Source organism: Nycticebus coucang, chromosome 8 (assembly GCF_027406575.1).
Source record: "Nycticebus coucang isolate mNycCou1 chromosome 8, mNycCou1.pri, whole genome shotgun sequence".
Taxonomy (NCBI): domain Eukaryota; kingdom Metazoa; phylum Chordata; class Mammalia; order Primates; family Lorisidae; genus Nycticebus; species Nycticebus coucang.
Window position 1 is genome coordinate 94,414,706 of NC_069787.1, and position 21,465 is coordinate 94,436,170.

Genomic DNA, 21,465 nt, shown 5'->3' on the forward strand with positions numbered 1-21,465 from the left:
CCTTTCCATCTTCCCCTCTCGCACTCCCTGCTCTCTGCCCTATTCTTTTTCTCATGTTTCCCCTACTCTCTTCCCTTTGTCTAATATAAAAATGTTTAATTCAACATACTTAAGATAATTACAATTTTACCTCATAATTCTTTTTTTTTTTTTTTGTAGAGACAGAGTCTCACTTTATGGCCCTCGGTAGAGTGCCGTGGCCTCACACAGCTCACAGCAACCTCCAACTCCTGGGCTTAAGCGATTCTCTTGCCTCAGCCTCCCAAGTAGCTGGGACTACAGGCGCCTGCCACAATGCCCGGCTATTTCTTGGTTGCAGTTTGGCCGGGGCTGGGTTTGAACCCGCCACCCTCGGTATACAGGGCCGGCGCCCTACCAACCTAGCCACAGGTGCCGCCCACCTCATAATTCTTGAAAAGGCTAACTATGCAAAGGAAACTGATGATATGCAGCAAGGTTTCTACCATTTCTTTCTCAATCTCCCAAGAAACAAAAACCACATCGCATAGTGTTAAACATGACATAATTTTCAGTTTTATACTACACTCATTTTTTTTTTTTTTTGAAGATAGAGTATTATTTGGACACCCTCAGTAGAGTGTGGAGGCATCACAGCTCACAGCAACCTCAGATTTTTGGGCTCACGCAATTCTCTTGCCAAGTCCCAAGTAGGTGGGACTACAGGCACTCGCCACAACGCCCAGCTATTTTTAGAGACCGGTCTCACCCTGGCTCAGGCTGGTATCAAACCTGTGAGCTCAGGCAATCCACCCACCTCAGCCTCCCAGAGTGCTAGGATTACATACACTCATTACTTTTAAACATATAAAATATTGGACACAAAGATGCAAAAGATAATTTCACTTTCCAGAGGCCTGGTAAGAAATCTGAATGAAAACATAGAACACTTAAAACAACAGTAAACACAGGACACAACAGAAGTTATTGAGTTTCCAATACTTAATAACACCCATTATACCTGACCGGGTGACCTTGTCTCTAAATAAAAAATAAAAAAGCTAGACAACAAAGTGAGACTCTGTCTCAAAAACAAAACAATGACAACAACAAAAAAACACACCCACGGGTGGCACCTGTGGCTCAGTCGGTAAGGCGCCAGCCCCGTATACCAAGGGTGGCGGGTTCAAACCCGGCCCCGGCCAAATTGCAACCAAAAAATAGCCGGGCATTGTGGCAGGCGCCTATAGTCCCAGCTACTCGGGAGGCTGAGGCAAGAGAATCGCTTAAGCCCAGGAGTTGGAGGTTGCTGTGAGCTGTGTGATGCCACAGCACTCTACTGAGGGCCATAAAGTGAAACTCTGTCTCTACCAAAAAAAAAAAAAAAAAAACCACCCACATAATTCAATTATATGGTGAAGTTCATACCTTATATATTTTTAAGTTCTTTTTCCAAATAAGTTGTTACAAATCAGTATTGTGCAGATGACTATTACAAAAGCAAAAGTCATCCAGATTTCTGGAAAATAAACTTGAAAAAAAATAAAAATTTTTTTTTTCTTTTTTGAGACAGTCTATGTTGCCCTCGATTGTGCTGTCATAGTTCACAGCAAACTAACTCTTAGGCTTGGGCAATTCTCTTGTCTCAGCCTCTCAAGTAGCTGGGACTACAGGCACCCACAACATCAGGCTATTCTTTTGTCGCAGATAACATTGTTGTTTAGCGGGTCCGGGTCAGGTATGAACCTGCCTGCCACGTTGTATGTGGCCAGTACCCTAATCACTGAGACTCGGGTGCTGAACCTAAATTGGAAATTTTTATTTTTTATTTTTTGCAGTTTTGACCAGCGCTCAGTTTGAACATGCCACCTCTGGCATATGGGGCCGGCGCCCTACTCTTTTGAGCCAAAGGTGTGGCCCCCTAAATTGGAAATTTTTATAGACAATTTTAAGACACATAAAATTGTCAATTTCATTAAAAGGAATGAGCTTGGTGTACATAAAAACTTCCTCTCAACTCTGGGTTTTGTTGATGTTAGTTTCTAAGTCAGGGAGTAGTGTCCATGCAAGCAGTACAAAAAATGTTTTAGAGGGGGTGGCGCCTGTGGCTCAGTCGGTAAGGTGCTGGCCCCATATACCGAGGGTGGCGGGTTCAAACCCGGCCCCAGCCAAACTGCAACCAAAAAATAGCCGGGCGTTGTGGCGGGCACTTGTAGTCCCAGCTACTCGGGAGGCTGAGGCAAGAGAATCGCTTAAGCCCAGGAGTTGGAGGTTGCTGTGAGCTGTGTGAGGCCACGGCACTCTACCGAGGGCCATAAAGTGAGACTCTGTCTCTACAAAGAAAAAAAAAAGGGCGGTGCCTGTGGCTCAGTCGGTAAGGCGCCGGTCCCATATACCGAGGGTGGCGGGTTCAAACCCGGCCCCGGCTGAACTGCAACCAAAAAATAGCCGGGCGTTGTGGCAGGTGCCTGTAATACCAGCTACTCGGGAGGCTGAGGCAAGAGAATTGCTTAAGCCCAGGAGTTGGAGGTTGCTGTGAGCTGTATGATGCCCTGGCACTCTACCAAGGGCCATAAAGTGAAACTCTGTCTCTACCAAAAAAAAAAAGTTTTAGAGGGCAGGTGCGGTGGCTCATGCCTGTAATCCCAGTACTTGGGAGGCCAAGGCAGGTGGATTGTCTGAGCTCAGGAGTTCAAGACAAGTCTGAGTTAGAGCCAGACCCTGTCTCTAAAAATAGGTGGGCGCTGTGGCAGGCGCCTGTAGTCCCAGCTACTCAGGAGGCTGAGCCAAGAGGATTGCTTAAGCCCAAGAGTTTGAGATTGCTGGCACTTACCAAGGGTGACAAAGTGAGACATGGTCTCAACAAAAAAAAAAAAAAAAAAATTTGGGCACAAAGTGTCACAGGACAGATAAGGAAATAACTAGTATGTCTCAAGACACTAACGTATAAAATTATAAAACTCAAAGTATGTAATCACTCTCAGCCAAAACAATAAAATATCTTCAAACTCAGGGTAGTAAACCAGGATTCCTTCCTTCTTTCCTCTGTCCTGAATGTGCCCACCCTTCTTCCTTCACTCAGATAACCTCATACTTAAGACTAAGTCATTTCCTCTCAAGGTCTTCCCTGAATTCCTTTTTTTTTTTTTTTTTTTTTTTTTTTTCAGACGGAGCCTCAAGCTGTCGCCCTGGGCAGAGTGCCATGGCATCACGCTCACAGCAACCCCTAACTCCTGTGTTTAAGCAATTCTCTTGCCTCAGCCTCCCAAGTAGCTGAGACTACCGGTGCCCACCAAAACGCCCTGCTATTTTTTGGTTGACAGTTGTCATGGTTGTTTGGCAGGCCCGGGCTGGATTCGAACCCTCCAGCTCTGGTGTATGTGGCTGGTGCCTTAGCCGCTTGAGCTATAGGTGCTGAGCCTCCCTCTTTTTTCTTTTAAAGAGACAGAGTCTCACCTCATTGCCCTCGGTAGACTGCCGTGGCGTCACAGCTCACAGCAACCTCCAGCTTCTGGGCTTAGGCAATTCTCCTGCCTCAGCCTCTGTAGTAGCTGGGACTATAGGCACCCACCACAACGCTGGGCCATTTTTTGTTGCAGTTTGGCCGGGGCCGTGTTTGAACCTGCCACTATCGGTATATGGGGCCAGCGCCCTACCCACTGAGTCACAGGCACCGCCCCCCATTTCTTTCTTTCTTTACATTTATTTTTTTCGAGATAGAGTCTCAAGCTATCACCTCGGATAGAGTGCCGTGTCGTCATAGCTCACAGCAACCTCCAACTTTTGGGCTCAAGCAATTCTCTTGCCTCAGTTTTTCTATTTTTACTAGAGACGGGGGTCTCACTTTTTTGCTCAGGCTGGTCTTGAACCTGTGAGCTCCAGCAATCCACCTGCCTTGGCTTCCCAGAGTGCTAGGATTACAGGCATGAGCCATCACACCTGGCCTATTATTTGTTCATTTTTCCTTTGAGGAAGGGTCTTGCTCTACTGCCCAAGGTAGAGTGCAGTGGCTTTATCATATAGCTCACCGCAACCTCAAATTCATTTGGGAAATTCCTGGGCTCAAGCAATCCTCCTGGCTCAAGCTATCTTCCTGTCTCAGCCTGCCTAATTTTTTCTTTTTTTTCTTCTAGAGACAGTCTCATTTTGTCACCCTCGGTAGAGTGCCATGGCATAGCTCACAGGAACCTCCAGCTCTTGGACTTAGGCAATTCTCTTGCCTCAGCCTCCTGAGTAGCTGGGACTACAGGCGGTCGCCACAGTGCCTGGCTACTTTTTATTGCAGTTTGGCCAGGGCCAGGTTTTGAACCCGCCACCCTCAGCATATGGGGCCAGTGCCCTACACACTGAGCCACAGGTGCTGCTTTCTTTTTTACTTTTTAAAGAGATTGGGTCTCCCTATATTGAACTCCTAGCCTTAAGTTGCCTCTGCCTTCCAAAGTGCTACGATTATAGAGTCAGGTGTGGTGGAGCATGACTACAGTCTCAGCTGCTAGGAAGGCGTATCATTTGAGCCCAGGAATTTGAGGTTGCAGTGGCACTCTAACCCAGATGACAGAGCAAGACCTTGTCTCAAAAAAAAAAAGTTAGGCTCAGAAATGTAAATGGGGTGGGGCAAGGGGGTGCAATTTAGGGAAGGACAGAGTTATAAAGCAGTAGAATAAGACCTCAAGGGTAAAACTCAAAAATCCCTTAGAAGGAAAATAGAACATCATTACACAGGGAAGCTCAGGGCCTACACACTATAATGACAAAAGATATTCACTAAAGAAATAAAACCAGTGGCCAGCCTAGCTGGTTCACACCTGTAATACTAGCACTCTGGGAGGCAAGGCAGGTGGATCACTTGAGCTCAGAAGTTCAAGATTAGCCTAATCAAGAAACCCCATCTCTAAAACTAGCCAGGCATTCTGGGGGGCACCTGCAGTCCCAGCTACTTGGGAGGCTGAGGCAAGAGGTTTGCTTGAGCTTAAGACAAAGTTGCTGTGAGCTATGACATCAGAGCACTCTACTGAGTGAGACGCTATCTCAAAAAAAAAAAAAGAAAAAAAAAAAAAGGTTTGGAGCATGTAGCTCAGTGACTGGGTCGCCAGCCACATACACCAGAGCTGGTGGGTTCAAACCCAGCCGGGGCCTGCCAAGAAACAATGACAACTGCAACCAGAAAATAGCCGGGTGTTTTGGCTGGCGCCTGTAATCCCAGCTACTTGGGAGGCTGAGGCAAGAAAATCACTTAAGCCCAGTAGTTCGAGGTTGTTGTTGAGCTGTGATGCTACAGCACTCTATCCAGGGCAATAAGGTGAGACTTTGTCTCAAAAAAAAATAAATAAATAAATAAATAAATAAAATTTTTTCTATAGCAGCTATCCCTCCCTGTCCCAACCTAAATATTCATAATTCTCATTTGCAATCCATCTTTCTTGAGGTAAAGCTGTAAGATCTATAAAACTGAAAGCTAAGGTCAAAATAAAGCCTTTTTTTTCCAGACAATGTAAAAAGAACAAAACTGGAACAAGATTTTGTTGAAACATAAACCTGGTTGAAAGGAAGTATAAACTTTTCATAAGCTTCCCCTGTTCTACAATTATCCTCCATTCCACTGTATTCCTCCTTTGTTTAGAGAAATTAGTAAACATCCAAAATGAACATAATATATACTGTTTCATTAAATCAAAGGAAAAAATCTCTATATTGAAAATGTTTCAATGTAATTGGTAGAAACAGGTCCTATATATTCCAAGTTCATCCACACCTGGAACTGTGCCTAGACACAGTAAAAGCCCATTAAATATATGGGAACTAAAGTTGAAAACAAAGCTTTTTATTTAGTTTATAGACTACAAGGGGAATTGGTCCAAAGGTTGTGGATTATCCTTAAGTGATTTAAGAGACTACAGGGGTTGTGGTATATTATGCAGCTTTAAAGAAAGATGGAGACTTTACCTCTTTCATGTTTACATGGATAGAGATGGAACATAGTTTTCTTAGTGAAGTATCTCAAGAATGGAAGAAAAATGGGCAGCGCCTATGGCTCAAAGGGGTAGGGTGCCGGCCCCATATGCCGGAGGTGGTGGGTTCAAACCCAGCCCTGGCAAAAAACTGCAAAAAAAAAAAAAAAAAAAAGAATGGAAGAAAAAGTATCCAATGTACTCAGCCCTACTATGAAACTAACTGATGGCTTTCATATGAAAGCTATAACTCAGTTATAACCTAAGAATATGGGGAAGGGGAGAGGAGAGGATGGCGGAGGGAGGGTGATTGGTGGGATCTTGTGTGTGTAAGACGTGTGCATCTTACAAGGGTATATGTGAAACTCACAAAATGTAGACTATAAATGTCTGAACACAATAACTAAGAAAATGCCAGGAAGGCTATGTTAACCAGTGTGATGAAAATATATCAAATGGTATATAAAACCAGTGTATGGTGCCCCATGATTGCATTAATGTACACAGCTATGATTTAATAATAAATTTTTTTTAAAAAAGAGACTACAGGGGGAAAATCCCTGGCAAAAGGGCCCACCCTAGCCTTTGCCCATCAGTCCAAAATGAGTTTGGGTCTGGTACAGGTTGAGTACCCCATATCCAAAATGATTGGGCCCAGAAGTGTTTTGGATTTTGGAATACAGGGTGGGCATAAAGTTCATGCGTACTTTAAAACAGTGTACAATTTAAAATTATACATTAACATTTTGGCCACCTTGTCATTTGCATTATATTTACTGGTTCAGTACCTGAAATCTGAAAATTTGAAATACTCCAGTGAGCATTTCCTTTGGACATGTCAGTGCTCAGATTTCAGATTTTGGATTATTTCAAGTACTCAACTACTACTGTCATTGTTTAGCCATCTTGATAAAGCAGTTGCCAAGGGCTCATGTCAGTTTAAGGGCTTTCCTTTCTATAACATTAAAGGCCAGTTGGATATCAAGAGCAGAAGACCTGGGCGGCGCCTGTGGCTCAGTGAGTAGGGCGCCGGCCCCATATGCCAAGGGTGGCGGGTTCGGACCCAGCCCCGGCCAAACTGCAACAGAAAAATAGCTGGGTGTTGTGGCGCGTACCTGTAGTCCCAGCTGCTCGGGAGGCTGAGGCAAGAAAATCGCGTAAGCCCAAGAGTTAGAGGTTGCTGTGAGCCGTGTGATGCCACGGCACTCTACCGAGGGCGGTACAGTGAGACTCTGTCTCTACAAAAAAAAAAAAAAAAAGAGCAGAAGACCTAAAGCACAAGGAAGAAAACCTCCAATTTTCTGCCAAGTGAGAATCACATCAAACTTAAGATCCTTGGAGAGAGGAAGGAAAAGAACACTCCCTGAGGTAGCATACTTCCAAGTTTCCTAAATAAGAGCGCCAAATCACCCACCTCAAAATGTAAATATTCCAAGGTTAATCCTTTTATCTTTTTTTTTTTGAGACAGAGTCTTTTACTATGTCGCCCTCGGTAGACTGCCGTGGCGTCGCAGCTAACTGCAACCTCCAACTCTTGCACTTAAGCGATTCTCTTCCCTCAGCCTCCCAAGTAGCTGGGACTATGGGCACCCATCACAATGCCTGACTATCCAAGGTTAATCTTAAATGAATGCACAGAAAATCAGGATTACATTTTCTTTTTTTTTTTTCTTTTGTAGAGACAGAGCCTCACTCTATCACCCTCAGTAGAGTGCAGTGGCGTCACACAGCTCACAGCAACCTCCAGCTCCTGGGCTTAGGCAATTCTCTTGCCTCAGCCACCCGAGTAGCTAGGACTACAGGGGCCCGCAACAATGCCCGGCCATTTTTTTGTTGCAGTTTTGCTGGGGCCAGGTTTGAACCCGCCACCCTCAATATATGGGGCTGGGGCCCTAACCACTGAGCTACAGGCACCACCCAGGATTGCACTTCCTGCAGCCTAACTCCCCACTTACATTGCCACCAAGACAAGTCCTGTCTAGAGGGCTGACTTACAGAGGTAGTCCCCAGTCAGCTGCCTAATGGCCTGATAGGGTATTTTGCTAATGAAAACATGCAGACAAGTGGGCAGCGCCTGTGGCTCAAAGGGGTGCGGTGCCAGCTCCAATATGCCGGAGGTGGCGGGTTCAAACCCAGCCCCGGCCAAAAACTGCAAAAAAAAACCCCCCCAAAAAACAAAAAAACCATGCAGACAAGAACCTATATTTTCAAGCAGGCTCCAGATGCTATTCCTCTCAAGGTTCTACAACTAACATTTTAACAAAATAATTTCTTCTGGGCCAGGCGCAGTGGCTCACACCTGTAATCCTAGCACTCTGAGAAGCTGAGGCAGGTGTACTGCTTGAGCTCATGAGTTCCAGACCAGCCTGATCAAGAGCCAGACCTTGTCTCTACTAAGAATAGAAAAACTAGCCGGGGGCGGCGCCTGTGGCTCAGTGAGTAGGGCCGAGGGTGGCAGGTTCAAACCCAGCCCCGGCCAAACTGCAATAAAGAAAAAAATAGCCGGGCATTGTGGCGGGCGCCTGTAGTCCCAGCTGCTCGGGAGGCTGAGGCAAGAGAATCGCGTAAGCCCAAGAGTTAGAGGTTGCTGTGAGCCATGTGATGCCACGGCACTCTACCCAAGGACGGTACAGTGAGACTTTGTCTCTACAAAAAAAAAAAAAAGAAAAACTAGCCGGAAACTGGGTGTCGTGGCTTACACCTGGTATCCCAGCACTTGGGAGACTAAGGCAGGTGGATTGCCTGAGCTCACAAGTTTGAGACCAGCCTGAGCAAGAGCAAGACTCCCTAAAAAATAGCCAGGCATTGTGGCGGGTCCCTGTAGTCCCAGCTACTTGGGAGGCTGAGGCAAGTGAATCACTTGAGCCCAAGAGTTTGAGGTTGCTGTGAGCTGTGATGCCATTGCACTCTACTAAGGGTGACAAAGTGAGACTGTCTCAAAAAAAACAAAACAAAACAAAGAACCTAGCGAGGTGTTGTGGCAGGCGCCTGTAGTCCTGGCTACTCAGAAGCCTAAGGCAGGAGAATCACTGGAGCCCAAGAGTTTGAGGTGGCTGTGACTCAGGGTGACAGAGTAAAGACTCTGTCTCAAAAGAAAAAAAATTTCTGGCCAAGCTTGGTGGCTTACGCCTATAATCCTAGAACTCTGGGAGACAAAGGCAGAAGGATCACTTGAGCTAAAGAGTTCAATACCAGCCTAACAGCAAGACTGTGTCTGTACTAAAAATAGAAAAATTTACCTGGGCCTTGTGGTGGGTGCATATAGTCCCAGCTACTCAGGAGGCTGAGTCTGGAGGACTGCTGGAACCCAGGAGTTTCAAGTTGCTAGAAGCTATGACAATGCCCTAGTGCTCTAGCCTCAACAATAGAGACTCAAAAAAAAAAAAAGGAAAAGAGAAAAATCTAGAATAGGTAACTCCACAGAGACATAACTAGTGACTGCTAAGTATTGGGGAGAAGGGGTTCAAGCAATCCTACCTCAGCCTCCCACCACAATGCCCAGCTTACTTTTCCTACTTTTAGTAGAGACGAGGGTCTAACTTTAGCTCAGGCTGGCCTTGAACTCCTGAGCTCAAGCCATCCTCCTGCCTCTGCCTCCCAGAGTGCTAGGATTGCAGGTGTGAGCCTCAGTGCAGGCCTAGAGTTTTTCATATAAATGCAATCAGCATGTGGCCTCTTATGTCTGGCTACTGTTACTTAGCATCATATTTTCATGTTAAATACATGTTATAATTCACATACCACATATTGTTTATCATCTATTGGTGGACATTTGGATAACGTCCACATTTTGACTATTATAAATAGCGACGCTGTGAATATTCATATATATGAAAGTATTTGAGTACTTATCCTCCTTTGGATATTTTGGGTTTACTTAAGAGCAGAATTGCTGGGTCATAAATTAATTCTACACTTAACTATTTGAGGAACTACCAAACGATTTCTCTAGTGTATACTTTATCTGGCCAAATAATCACCAAGATCTGGCCAACGGTGCTGGCTCATGCCTGTAATCTGCACTCTGGGAGGCCAAGGTGTAAGGTGTAAGCTCAGGAGTTGCGATCAGCCTCAGCAAAGACACTGTCTCTGTTAAAAAGATTAAAAAATTAGCCCAGGCTTGACGCCTGTAGCTCAATACTTAAGGCACCAGCCACATACACCAGGGCTGGTGGATTCAAATACGGCCCAGGCCTGCTAAAACAATAATGACAACAACAACAACAAAATAGCCAAGCACCATGGCAGGTGCCTATAGTCCCAGCTACTAGGAGGCTGAGGCAAGAGAATCACCAAAGCCCAAGAGTTTGAGGTTGCTATAAGCAGCAATGCCACTACACAATACTGAGGTTGACATAATGAGACTCTTGACTCAAAAAAACAGAACAAAACAAAACAAAAATTAGCCAAGTCAGTCAAGGTGACTCATGCTTGTAATCCTAGCACTCTGAGAGGCCAAGGTGGGTGGATAGTTCATGAGCTCAAGACCAGCCTTAGCAAAAGCAAGACCTCGTCTCTACTAAAACAGAAAAACTGAGGTAAGAGGAGCAAATGAGCCCAAGAGTTGGAGGTTACTGTGAGCTATGATGTCATAGCACTCTACCCAGGGAAACAGCTTAAGACTCTGACTAAAAAGAAAAAAATTAGGCTCAGCACCTGTGGCTCAAGTGGCTAAGGTGCCAGCCACATACAACTGAGCTGGCGGGTTCAAATCCAGCCCGGGCCCACCAAACAACAATGACAGCTGCAACCAAAAAATAGCTGGGTGCTGTGGCAGGCGCCTGTAGTCCCAGCTACTTGGGAGGCAGAGGCAGGAGAATCGCTTGAGCCCAGGAGTTGGAGGTCGCTATGAGCTATAATGCCACGGCATTCTACCAAGGGCAACAGCTTGAGGTGCTGTCTCAAAAAAATTAGCCACACATCATGGCACAAGCCAGAATTCCAGCTACTAGGGAGGCTGAGGCTGGAGGACTGCTTGAGCTTAGGAGTTTGAGGTTGCTATAAAAGGTAGGCTGAGGCCATGGCACTCTAGCCTGGGTGACAGAGTGAAACTATCTCCCTCAAAAAATAAATAAATAGCGGTGAATCTTACAAGGGTATATGTGAATCTTGGTAAACGGTCTGTGAAGCTAGTGAATGATGCCCCATGAATATATCAATGTACACAGCTATGATTTAATTAAAAAATAAATAAATAAATAAAATTTTTTTAAAAAAAATCACTAAGATCTGGGCGGTACCTGTGGCTCAATGGGTAGAGCACATTCAAACCCAGCCCCATACAATGAGGGTGGCAGGTTCAAAACTGGCCGCGGATGAACTGCAACAAAAAAATAGTCAGGCATGTGGCAGCCACCTGTGGTACCAGCTACTCAGGAGCCTGAGGCAAGAGAATCTCCTAAGCCCAGAAGTTGGAGGTTGCTATGAGCTGTGTGACGCCATGGCACTCTACTAAGGGCGATAAAGCGTGACTCTGTCTCTACCAAAAAAAAAAAAAAAAATCACCAGTATCTATTGTTAAGGAGAAAGCATGGCTGGGTGTGACGGCTCATACCCGTAATCCTAGCACTCTGGTAGGCCAAGGCGGGTGGATTGCTTGAGCTCACAAATTCGAGACCAGCTTGAGCAAAACTAAGACCTTGTCTCTACTAAAAATGAAAAACTAAGCCAAAGCCAGGCATGGTGGCTCACGCCTATAATACCAGCACTTGGGAGGCCGAGGTGGATGGACTGTCTGAGCTTACAGGTTTGAGACCAGTCTGAGCCAGAGCAAGACCTTACCTCTAAAAATAGTTGGGTGTTGTGCCAGGCCCTATAGTTCCAGCTAGTCAGGAGGCTGAGGCAAAAGAATCGCTTGAGCCCAGGAGTTTGAGGTTACTGTAACCTATAACGCCCCAGCACTCTACAGAGGGTGAGAAAGGGATACTCTGTCTCAAAAAACAAAAGAAAAAGAAAAAAGAAAGAAAGAGGGCGGCGCCTGTGGCTCAATCAGTAAGGCGCCGGCCCCATATACCGAGGGTGGCGGGTTCAAACCCGGCCCCGGCCAAACTGCAACCAAAAAAATAGCCGGGCGTTGTGGTGGGCGCCTGTAGTCCCAGCCACTCAGGAGGCTGAGGCAAGAGAATCGCCTAAGCCCAGGAGCTGGAGGTTGCTGTGAGCTGTGTGGGGCCACGGCACTCTACCGAGGGCCATAAAGTAAGACTCTGTCTCTACAAAAAAAAAAAAGAAAGAAAGAAAAACTAAGGCAAGAAGCTTGCTTGAGCCCAAGAGTTTGAGGTTGCTGTGAGTTATGATGCCACAGCACTCTACCAAGGGTGGTAAAGAGAATCTTTAAAAAAAAAAGGAACACAAGAATGGAGAAGCATGAATCCTATGTACTCAATTTTGATATGAGGACAATTAATGACAATTATGGTTATGGGGGGGGACAGAAAGAGGGCAGGAGGGAGGTGGGTGGGGCCTTGGTGTGTGTTACACTTTATGGGGGCAAGACATGATTGCAAGAGGGACTTTACCTAACAATTGCAATCAGTGTAACCTGGCTTATTGTACCCTCAATGAATCCCCAACAATAAAAAAAAAAAAAAAAAAAAAAGGAAGGGCAGTGCCTCTGGCTCAGTGAGTAGGGCGCTGGCCCCATATACCGAGTGTGGCAGGTTCAAACCCGGCCCCACCAAACTGCAACAAAAAAATAGCCGGGCGTTGTGGCGGGCGCCTGTAGTCCCAGCTACTCCGGAGGCTGAGGCAAGAGAATCAATCGCCTAAGCACAGCAGTTGACGGTTGTTGTGAGCTGTGATACCATGGCATTCTACCAAGGGCGAGAAAATGAGACTTTGTCTCTTTAAAAAAAGGAGAGAAAGGGCGGCGCCTGTGGCTCAGTGAGTAGGGCGCCGGCCCCATATGCCGAGGGTGGCAGGTTCAAACCCAGCCCTGGCCAAACTGCAACAAAAAAATAGCCGGGCGTTGTGGCGGGCGCCTGTAGTCCCAGCTACTCGGGAGGTTGAGGCAAGAGAATCGCGTTAAGCCCAGAGTTAAGAGGTTGCTGTGAGCCGTGTGACGCCACGGCACTCTACCGAGGGCGATAAAGTGAGACTCTGTCTCTACAAAAAAAAAAAAAAGGAGAGAAAGCATAAGATATAGAACACTGTGGGGAGGCGCCTGTGGCTCAATGGGTAGGGCGCCAAGCCCATATACCAAGGGTGGCGGGTTCAAACCCGGCCAAGCCAAACTGCAACAAAAAAATAGCCAGGTGTTGTGGTGGGCGCCTGCACCTGTAGTCCCAGGCTGAGGCAAGAGAATTGCCTAAGCCCGGGAGTTGGAGGTTGCTGTGAGCTGTGATGCCACAGCACTCTACCCAGGGCGACAGCTTGAGGCTCTGTCTCAAAAGAAAAAGAAAGAAAGAAAGAATCTATGGCAGGCGCCTGTAGTCCCAGCTACTCGGGAGTTTGAGGCAAGAAAACCATGAGCTGGAGATTGCTGTGAGCTGTGATGCCACAGTACTCCACCGAGAGCAACAAAGTGAGACTCTGTCTCTAAAAAAAAAGAAATAATGTATGCATACAGACAGTATCTCTGAAAGTACCACAGGAAATGATGGAAGTGGTAAAGTGGTTTTCTCTGAAGCAAGTTAATGAGTGGCTGGGAGGCAGACAGAGTCTCACTCTGTTGCCCCAGGATAGAGTGTCACACCAGCCTAGTTTACAGCAACCTCAAACTCCTGGGTTTGAGCAATTCTCCTGCCTCAGTCTCCCAAGTAGCTCAGACTACAGGTACCTACCAGAGTGCCTGGCTAATTTTTTTCAAATTTTAGTAAAGACATAGTTTTGCTCTTGCATAGGCTAGTCTTTTTTTTTTTTTTTTTTTTTTTGTGGTTTTTGGCCGGGGCTGGGTTTGAACCCGCCACCTCCGGCATATGGGACCGGCGCCCTACTCACTGAGCCACAGGCGCCGCCCGCATAGGCTAGTCTTATCTCCTGAGTTCAAGGGATCTTTCTACCGCTGCCTCCTAGAGTGCTAGAATTATACATATGAACCACCATACCAGGCCAATAACTTATTTTTCCTTTTGTATTACGTTCCACTTACAGGCTTTATCTGCCCCCTTGGTATAAAGTTGGGTTTTGTTATTTTATTTAATTTTTTTGAGACAGTCTCACTCTGTCGCCTTGGGTAGAGTGGCATGGCGTCATATCTCACAGCAAACACAAACTCTTGGGCTTAAGCAATCCTCTTGCTTCAGCCTCCGAAGTAACTGGGACTGCAGGTGTGCACACTACAGCCAGCTAGTTGCTTTTATTTTTTAGTAGAGATAAGGTTCTGGCTCTTGCTCAGGCTGGCCTCAAACTCCTGAGCTCAAACAATCCACCTGCCTCTACCTCTCAAAGTGCAGGGATTACAGCTGTGAGCCACTGCACCCAGACTTACAAAGTAAATTCTCCTTTGTTTCTACATAAAGTTAAGTTTTAAAGGCCCAAAGGAAACAATGCTATGAAAGGAAGAGGATGGGCAGCACATGTAGCTCAATGGGTAGGACGCCGGCCACATACACCAAGGCTGACAGGTTTGAACCCAGCCCATGCCAGCTAAAATCAACAATGACAAATGCAACAAAAAAATAGCCGGTCGTTGTGGTGGGTGTCTGTAGTCCCAGCTACTTGGGAGACTGAGGCAAAAAAATTGCTTAAGTCCAAGAGTTTGAATTGCTGTGAGCTGTGATGCCACAGCACTCTACCAAGGGCAACATAGTGAGACTTTGTCTCAAAAAAAAAAGGAGGACTGTAGGCTGGGTGAGGTGGCCCAGGCCTGTAATCTTAGCACTCTGGGAGGCTGTAGAGGGTGGATTGCCTGAGCACACTGATTCTAGACCAGCCTCAGCCAGAGTGAGATCTCCTCTCAAAAAATAGCCAAGCGGGGTGGCACCCGTGGCTCAAAGGAGTAGGGCACTAGCCCCACATACTGGAGGTGGTGGGTTCAAACCTGGCCCGGACCAAAAACTGCAAGGGGGGAAAAAAAAAAGCCAAGAGCTGTAATGGGTGTAGTCCCAGTTACTTGGGAGGCTGAGGCAAGAGAATCACTTAAGCCCAAGAGTTTGAGGTTGCTGTGAGCTGTGATGCCATCGCACTCTATCAAGGGTGACAAAGTGAGACTCTATCTCAAAAAAAAAAAAAAGAAAAAAGAAAAAGAAAAGAAAAGATGAAGAACAAGAGGAATAAAATGGGAAAGGTTCAGAAGTAATAGTATGTACGTCATATAGCAAGTTCATCTCCTTAAAGGTTAAGCAAAGGAGAGGTTTGGAAATATAACTTTACTGAAGGAAGAGTATGTCAGTTGGGGCTTGGCACCCATGGCCACATGCAGCAAGGCTGGTGGTTTGAACCAGGCCCGGGCCAGCTAAACATCAATGACAACTGCCAAAAAAAAAAAAAAAAACATAGCCAGGACTTGTGGTGGGTACCTGTGGTCCCAGATGCTTGGGAGGCTGAGGGAAAAGAATCACTTAAGCCCACTTAAGAGTTTGAAGTGGCTGTGAGCTGTGATGCCAGAGCACTCTACTGAGGGCGACAAAATGAAACTCAGAGGGACATTCTGGAGTAAGATAAAGATCCAAGAGATTTGTGAATGAGATGATCATTAATAGTGATGATATACTCACATTTCCAGAATTTACATTAATAATAATCTGTCTTCCACAGTGAAAGGGAAATTGAAGAAGACTTAACATCTATTTACATACCTTACAAATGCCTTGTACGATGCACGGCCTGCGTAGAACAAGTTGTACCAAGTAGCTTGAATTTCTGAGATGAAAGGCTATAAAACATATAAAATAAAACAAGAATTATACCTATTCACTTTTCTTTTGAGACAGTCTCACTTTGTCACCCTCGGTGGAGTGCCGTGGCATCAAAACTCATAGCAACCTCAAACTCTTGGGCTCAAGCAATTCTCTTGCCTCAGCCTTCAAAGTAACTGGGACTACAGGCACCCACCACAACACCCAGTTATTTTTAGAGACGGGGTCTTGCTCTTGCTCAGGCTGGTCTCAAACCTGTGAGCTCAGGCAATCTACTCTCCTCAGCCACCCAGAGTGCTGGGATTATAGGCCTCAAGTGAGCCACTGCCCCTAGCCCTATACACTTTTTTTTTTTGAGACAAGAGTCTTACTGTGTCACCCTGGTAGAATGCTGTGCTAAGGTCACAGCAACCTCAAATTCTTGAACGCAAAAGATCCTCTTGCCTCAGCCTCCCAGAATGCTAGGATTACAGCTGTGAGCCACTAAGCCCAACTTGTATCTATTCACTTTACCAGGAAAAGAAACAAAGGACAGGAAGTAAATGGGCTTGCCCAAACTTCTGTTAAGTAACTCCTCAGTAAGTAGTCCAGGAGAGGGAAAAAGTGCAGAATTTAATTTTTTTTTTAAAGTACTTTTTTTTTTTTTTTGTAGAGACAGAGTCTCACTGTACCGCCCTCGGGTAGAGTGCCATGGTGTCACACGGCTCACAGCAACCTCTAACTCTTGGGCTTAAGCGATTCTCTTGCCTCAGCCTCCTGAGCAGCTGGGACTACAGGCGCCCGCCACAACGCCTGGCTATTTTTTGTTGCAGTTTGGCGGGGGCTGGGCTTGAACCGGCCACCCTCGGCGTATGGGGCCAGCGCCCTACTCACTCAGCCATAGGCGCAGCCCTAAAGTACATTTTTTTTATTGTTAAATCATAGCTGTGTACATTAGTGCAATCAAGTGGTACAATGTGCTGGTTTCATACACAATCTGAAATATTCTCATCAAACTGTTCAACGTAGCCTTCATGGCATTTTCTTAGTTATTGTATGTACACATTTGTGTTCTGCATTTAGAAAGTTTCGCCTGTACCCATTCTAAGATGCACGGTAGGTGTGGCCCCACCCATTACCTCCCTCCCCCCTCCCTTCCTTGGCCCTTTCCCCATATTCTTGTGCTATAGTCGGGCTATAGCCTTCAGCTGAAAGCTATAAATTAGCTTCACAGTAGGGCTGAGTACATTGGATACTTTTTCTTCCATTTCTGAGATACTTTGCTAAGAAGAATATGTTCCAGCTCCATCCATGTAAACATGAAAGAGGTAAAGTCTCCGTCTTTCTTTAAGGCTGCATAATATTCCATGGTATACATGTACCACAACTTGCTAGTCCATTCGTGGGTTGATGGGCACTTGGGCTTCTTCCATGACTTAGCAATTGTGCAGAATTTCATTTTTGACATACCATCAAATTTATCACATTTATACAATTTTTGATCTTTCACTTAACACAAAATCTATACTGTCAACCTAAATTTCCAAATAGTGCATAAATTGATGTTGCCTTTTTAAAGCAAAAAAAAAAAAAAGAAAAAAGGTATAAGCTAATGAATCTTCTGTAAATTTTCCCCAACACTTTATAATAAAAACTTCAAAGTTAAAAGAATTTTACAATAGGGCGGCACCTGTGGCTCAGTGAGTAGGGCACTGGCCCCATATACCGAGGGTGGCGGGTTCAAACCGACCCCAGCCAAACTGCAACAAAAAATAGCCAGTGGGGCGGCGCCTTTGACTCAGTGGGTAGGGCACCAGCCCCATATACGGAAGGTGGCAGGTTCAAACTCGGCCCTGGCCAAACTGCAACAAAAAAATAGCCGGGCATTGTGGCAGGCGCCTGTAGTCCCAGCTACCCAAGAGGCTAAGGCAAGAGAATTGCGTAAGCCCAGGAGTTGGAGGTTGCTCTCAGCTGTGTGATGCCACAGCACTCTACCAAGGGCGATAAAGTGAGACTCTGTCTCTACAAAAAAAAAAAAAAAGAAAGAAAGAAAAAAATAGCCGGGTGTTGTGACGGCGCCTGTAGTCCCAGCTACTTGGGAAGCTGAGGCAAGAGAATCGCCTAAGTCCACGAACTGGAGGTTGCTGTGAGCTGTGACGCCACAGCATTCTACCTGGGGAGACAAAGTGAGACTCTGTCTCTGAAAAGAAAAAAAGAATTTTACAATAAATATCTGTATCCCTACCACCTAGACACAGCAAATATTTTAATGACTTTTTTTTTTTTGGTAGAGAAAAAAAAGTCATTTCTGTAGAGACAGTCTCACTTTATGGCCCTTGGTAGAGTGCCGTGGCATCACACAGCTCACAGCAACCTCCAGCTCCTGGGCTTAAGCGATTCTCTTGCCTCAGCCTCCCGAGTAGCTGGGACTACAGGTGCTTGCCACAGCACCTGGCTATTTTTTTGTTGCAGTTTGGCCGGGGCCGGGTTTGAACCCGCCACCCTCAGCATATGGGGCCGGCGCCCTACTCACTGAGCCACAGGCGCCGCCCTTTAATGACTTTTTTCATCAAATTACATTTCCTTATAAACATAGCTATTACAAAGAAATTACACACTGAAAGGCAACTGTCAGAAAACTTACGGCTTCAAACAAAATAGAATAAAGTGAGCTGCGCCTGTGGCTCAAGGAGTAGGGCACCAGCCCCATACACAGGAGTTGGCAGGTTCTAAACCCAGCCCTGGCCAAAAAACGCAAAAAAAAAAAAAAAAAGAAAACCAGAATGAAGTCATTAGGTCAAGGAAATTAATAAGATTAGGTAAATATTTTTATATCTTTGCCAGAAATTATTGGTATTAGTTTATTATTTAAAGTCAAAATGGATTCAGATATACCCCTACTCACAATGAATGATTCTAGTTTTGATTTTTTTTTTTTTTTGAGACAGAGTCTTACTACATCGCCCTCGGTATAGTGCTGTAGTGTCACAGCTCACAGCACCTCCAACTCTTGGGCTTAAGCAATTCTCTTGCCTCAGCCTCCCAGTAGCCTGGACTACAAGGCACCCACCAAAACGCCCAGCTATTTTTTTTGTTGCAGTTGTCATTGTTGTCTAGCAGGCCAGGCTGGGTTCGAATCCGCCAGCCTGAGTGTATGTGGCTGGCGCCGTAACCACTGTGCTATGGGCACCGAGCCTTGATTTTTTTTCTTTTAATATCAGATTATGTCATCATGTCATTCCCTACACTCAGAACAAACCCAAAGAACTTCCCATGTCCTAAAGGCCCTGAATCTGGCCCCTATCCATTTCTCTAATCTCATGTTCTCTCTCATTTGTCCTTTCACTCCAAACTTATTAAGCTGCTTATACTTGCCTTTTTCCCTTCACTTAAATTTATACTACCATAAATACACTTAACCATATTTGCCCATTCTTTAAAAAAAAAAAATTTTATTTTGTCGTTGTGGCGGGCGCCTGTAGTCCCAGCTGCTCAGGAGGCTGAGGCAAGAGAATCGCTTAAGCCCAGGAGTTGGAGGTTGCTGTGAGCTGTGTGAGGCCAGGGCACTCTACCGAGGGCCATAAAGTGAGACTCTGTCTCTACAAAAAAAAACAAAATTAAAAAAAAAAAAAAATCAACCTCAGTTTGGTATAAACTGCATACCAATTGCAATTTAACAGAGTGTTAAATACGTTCAATCATATTTTTATTATTATTAGCTATAAAAATGCATTCAGAATCATGTGGAAGAAGCACCAATAAACTTGAGACCAACAGCCAGAATGAGGAGCTTCTGCGCCTGATTTTCAGTCACACGACTACCATAATTATAAGTATACAAAGGCCTTCACTTAATACTACACCACCACAGATTAAAAATGAGTCACTTGACAGCCGGGCATTGTGGCAGGCGCCTGTAGTCTTAGCTACTTGGGAGGCTGAGGCAAGAGAATCGCTTAGGCCCAAGAGTTTGAGGTTGCTGTGAGCTGTGACGCCATAGCACTCTACCGAGGGTGACATAATGAGACTGTGTCTCAAAAAAAAAAAAAGTCTCTTGAAATAGAAACACTTAAAATAGGGACTTTATAGTAATCACTAACTTCAAACTGTCTTGGAATTTTAATTTATCAGCCTCATAAATACTTAACAGTGAACATGTCCCCCAAAAGCAGAATAAGATTTAACACTATTAAAGTAACGTTTAACACTGTAAGTCTAAAATTGAGTGATTTTAATGCAGTGATTCTCAACCTTCCTAATGCTGTGGCCCTTTAATACAGTACCCACTGGTTGAGAACCACTGTTTTAATGGGTAGGTACAAACAGTTCCAGTGGACAGGTGCATCAGGGACAAAGTATATGGAGGGAAGGATAAAATATAGGAACCTTTCAAAACTATAAACATATGGCAAATTTTTTAAGTCCAGTGATTATGTACCATTTATCATTATCACTAACATCCAAAATGCAATTAAAATGAAGGTGTTCTCTAACCCCATTAAGCTCAAATCAGTTCTCTTAGAAGTTGAAATCACTCTTCTCACTGGTAACATAAATCTCTCAGTTGGCTAGGATAATTAAGAAGACCGAAGGAGCACCCAACCTCCTCCTCCAATCACCACTTGGACCCCACCCCATTGACAACACCTGAAGAGCTACCTGTTTTTACTCTCCTAAGAACTTACACCCCCACATGACCAGGTAAATTTTTAACTTTTAAGGGAGCTTACAGAAAAAGACCAGGACTATAAAAACACTCCAACAATACCACACATGTGCATAGGTTGACTGTTTTCTTGATAATATACAGTACCCCAAATCAAGAGTCAAAAGGGCCCACAGTTGCCTAAAATTAGCTTGACATAATCACGTTGGCCTTGGAGCAGGGAAGTCTGGGCCTTGCTCTAGAAGTTGGTCCGTCAAGAGGAACCAAACACCGAAAGCCATGACTAAGTCAGCCAGGTTCCCTGTACATTATCTCTCTCCTTCAACTGGCTACAGTTAGAGGGGGAGAATGCTGTGAAAACTAATGAACTGAAACTTGTTTGGTAAATAAATTTTTCAGATTCTCCAAAATATGCACAACCAACAAGGTATAAAAGAAGTCCTGAATTTTATTTAGGAGTACATGGAGAATACCGTGCAGAGAAAAAAAAAACTTTCTAGTACACTCTAGGGAAATTTAAGTCTCTGGGACTCAGTCTCCTCATCTGCAAATGGGGTTAGAATACCAATCCTGAAGGAGCTTTTACATTTAAAATTCTGGATCTATGAAGATACAGTATTCCCATTTGCTTCTTACTTCCAGCACAGATTTTTATGAGAACAAAAGATAGATAGATAGCACTAGACTTGGACTGAAATCAAGTTGCATCTTATATACTTTATGTCCCCAAGAGTCATCTGTGTTCTACTGAAGCAGATGGAATGAATCAAGACAATTTATCAAGAGATCCTTCAACCAAGCCATTCTTTACAAGAATAAATCTAGTATTGGCTCTGTTCCTATAGCACAATGGTTACCGTGCCAGTCACATACACCAAGGGTGGCAGGTTCAAACCTGGCCCGGGGCCAACTAAACAACTGCAACAACAACAACAAAAACAGCTGGGCATTGTGGCGGGTGCCTGTAGCCCCAGCTACTTGGGAAGCTGAGGAAAGAGAATGGCTTAAGCCCAAGAGTTTGAGGTTGCTGTGAGCTGTGAGACCACAGCTCTCTACCCAGGGGGACATAGTGAGACTGTCTCCAAAAAAAAAAAAAGTCTAGTGTTTTCAGTACAAATAA

The 21,465-nt window shown here is 45.0% G+C and overlaps 1 protein-coding gene across 1 annotated transcript in view; it reads right to left on the minus strand.

Annotated features, from left to right (window-relative positions):
- The window catches only part of RHOA (ras homolog family member A), a 52,039-nt gene that overhangs the window by 29,280 nt on the left and 1,294 nt on the right, over positions 1-21,465 (minus strand). The window contains exon 2 of the mRNA XM_053599870.1: positions 15,641-15,717. The gene's annotated coding sequence lies outside the window, so the exon portion shown is untranslated. The remainder of the gene's footprint in view (positions 1-15,640; positions 15,718-21,465) is intronic.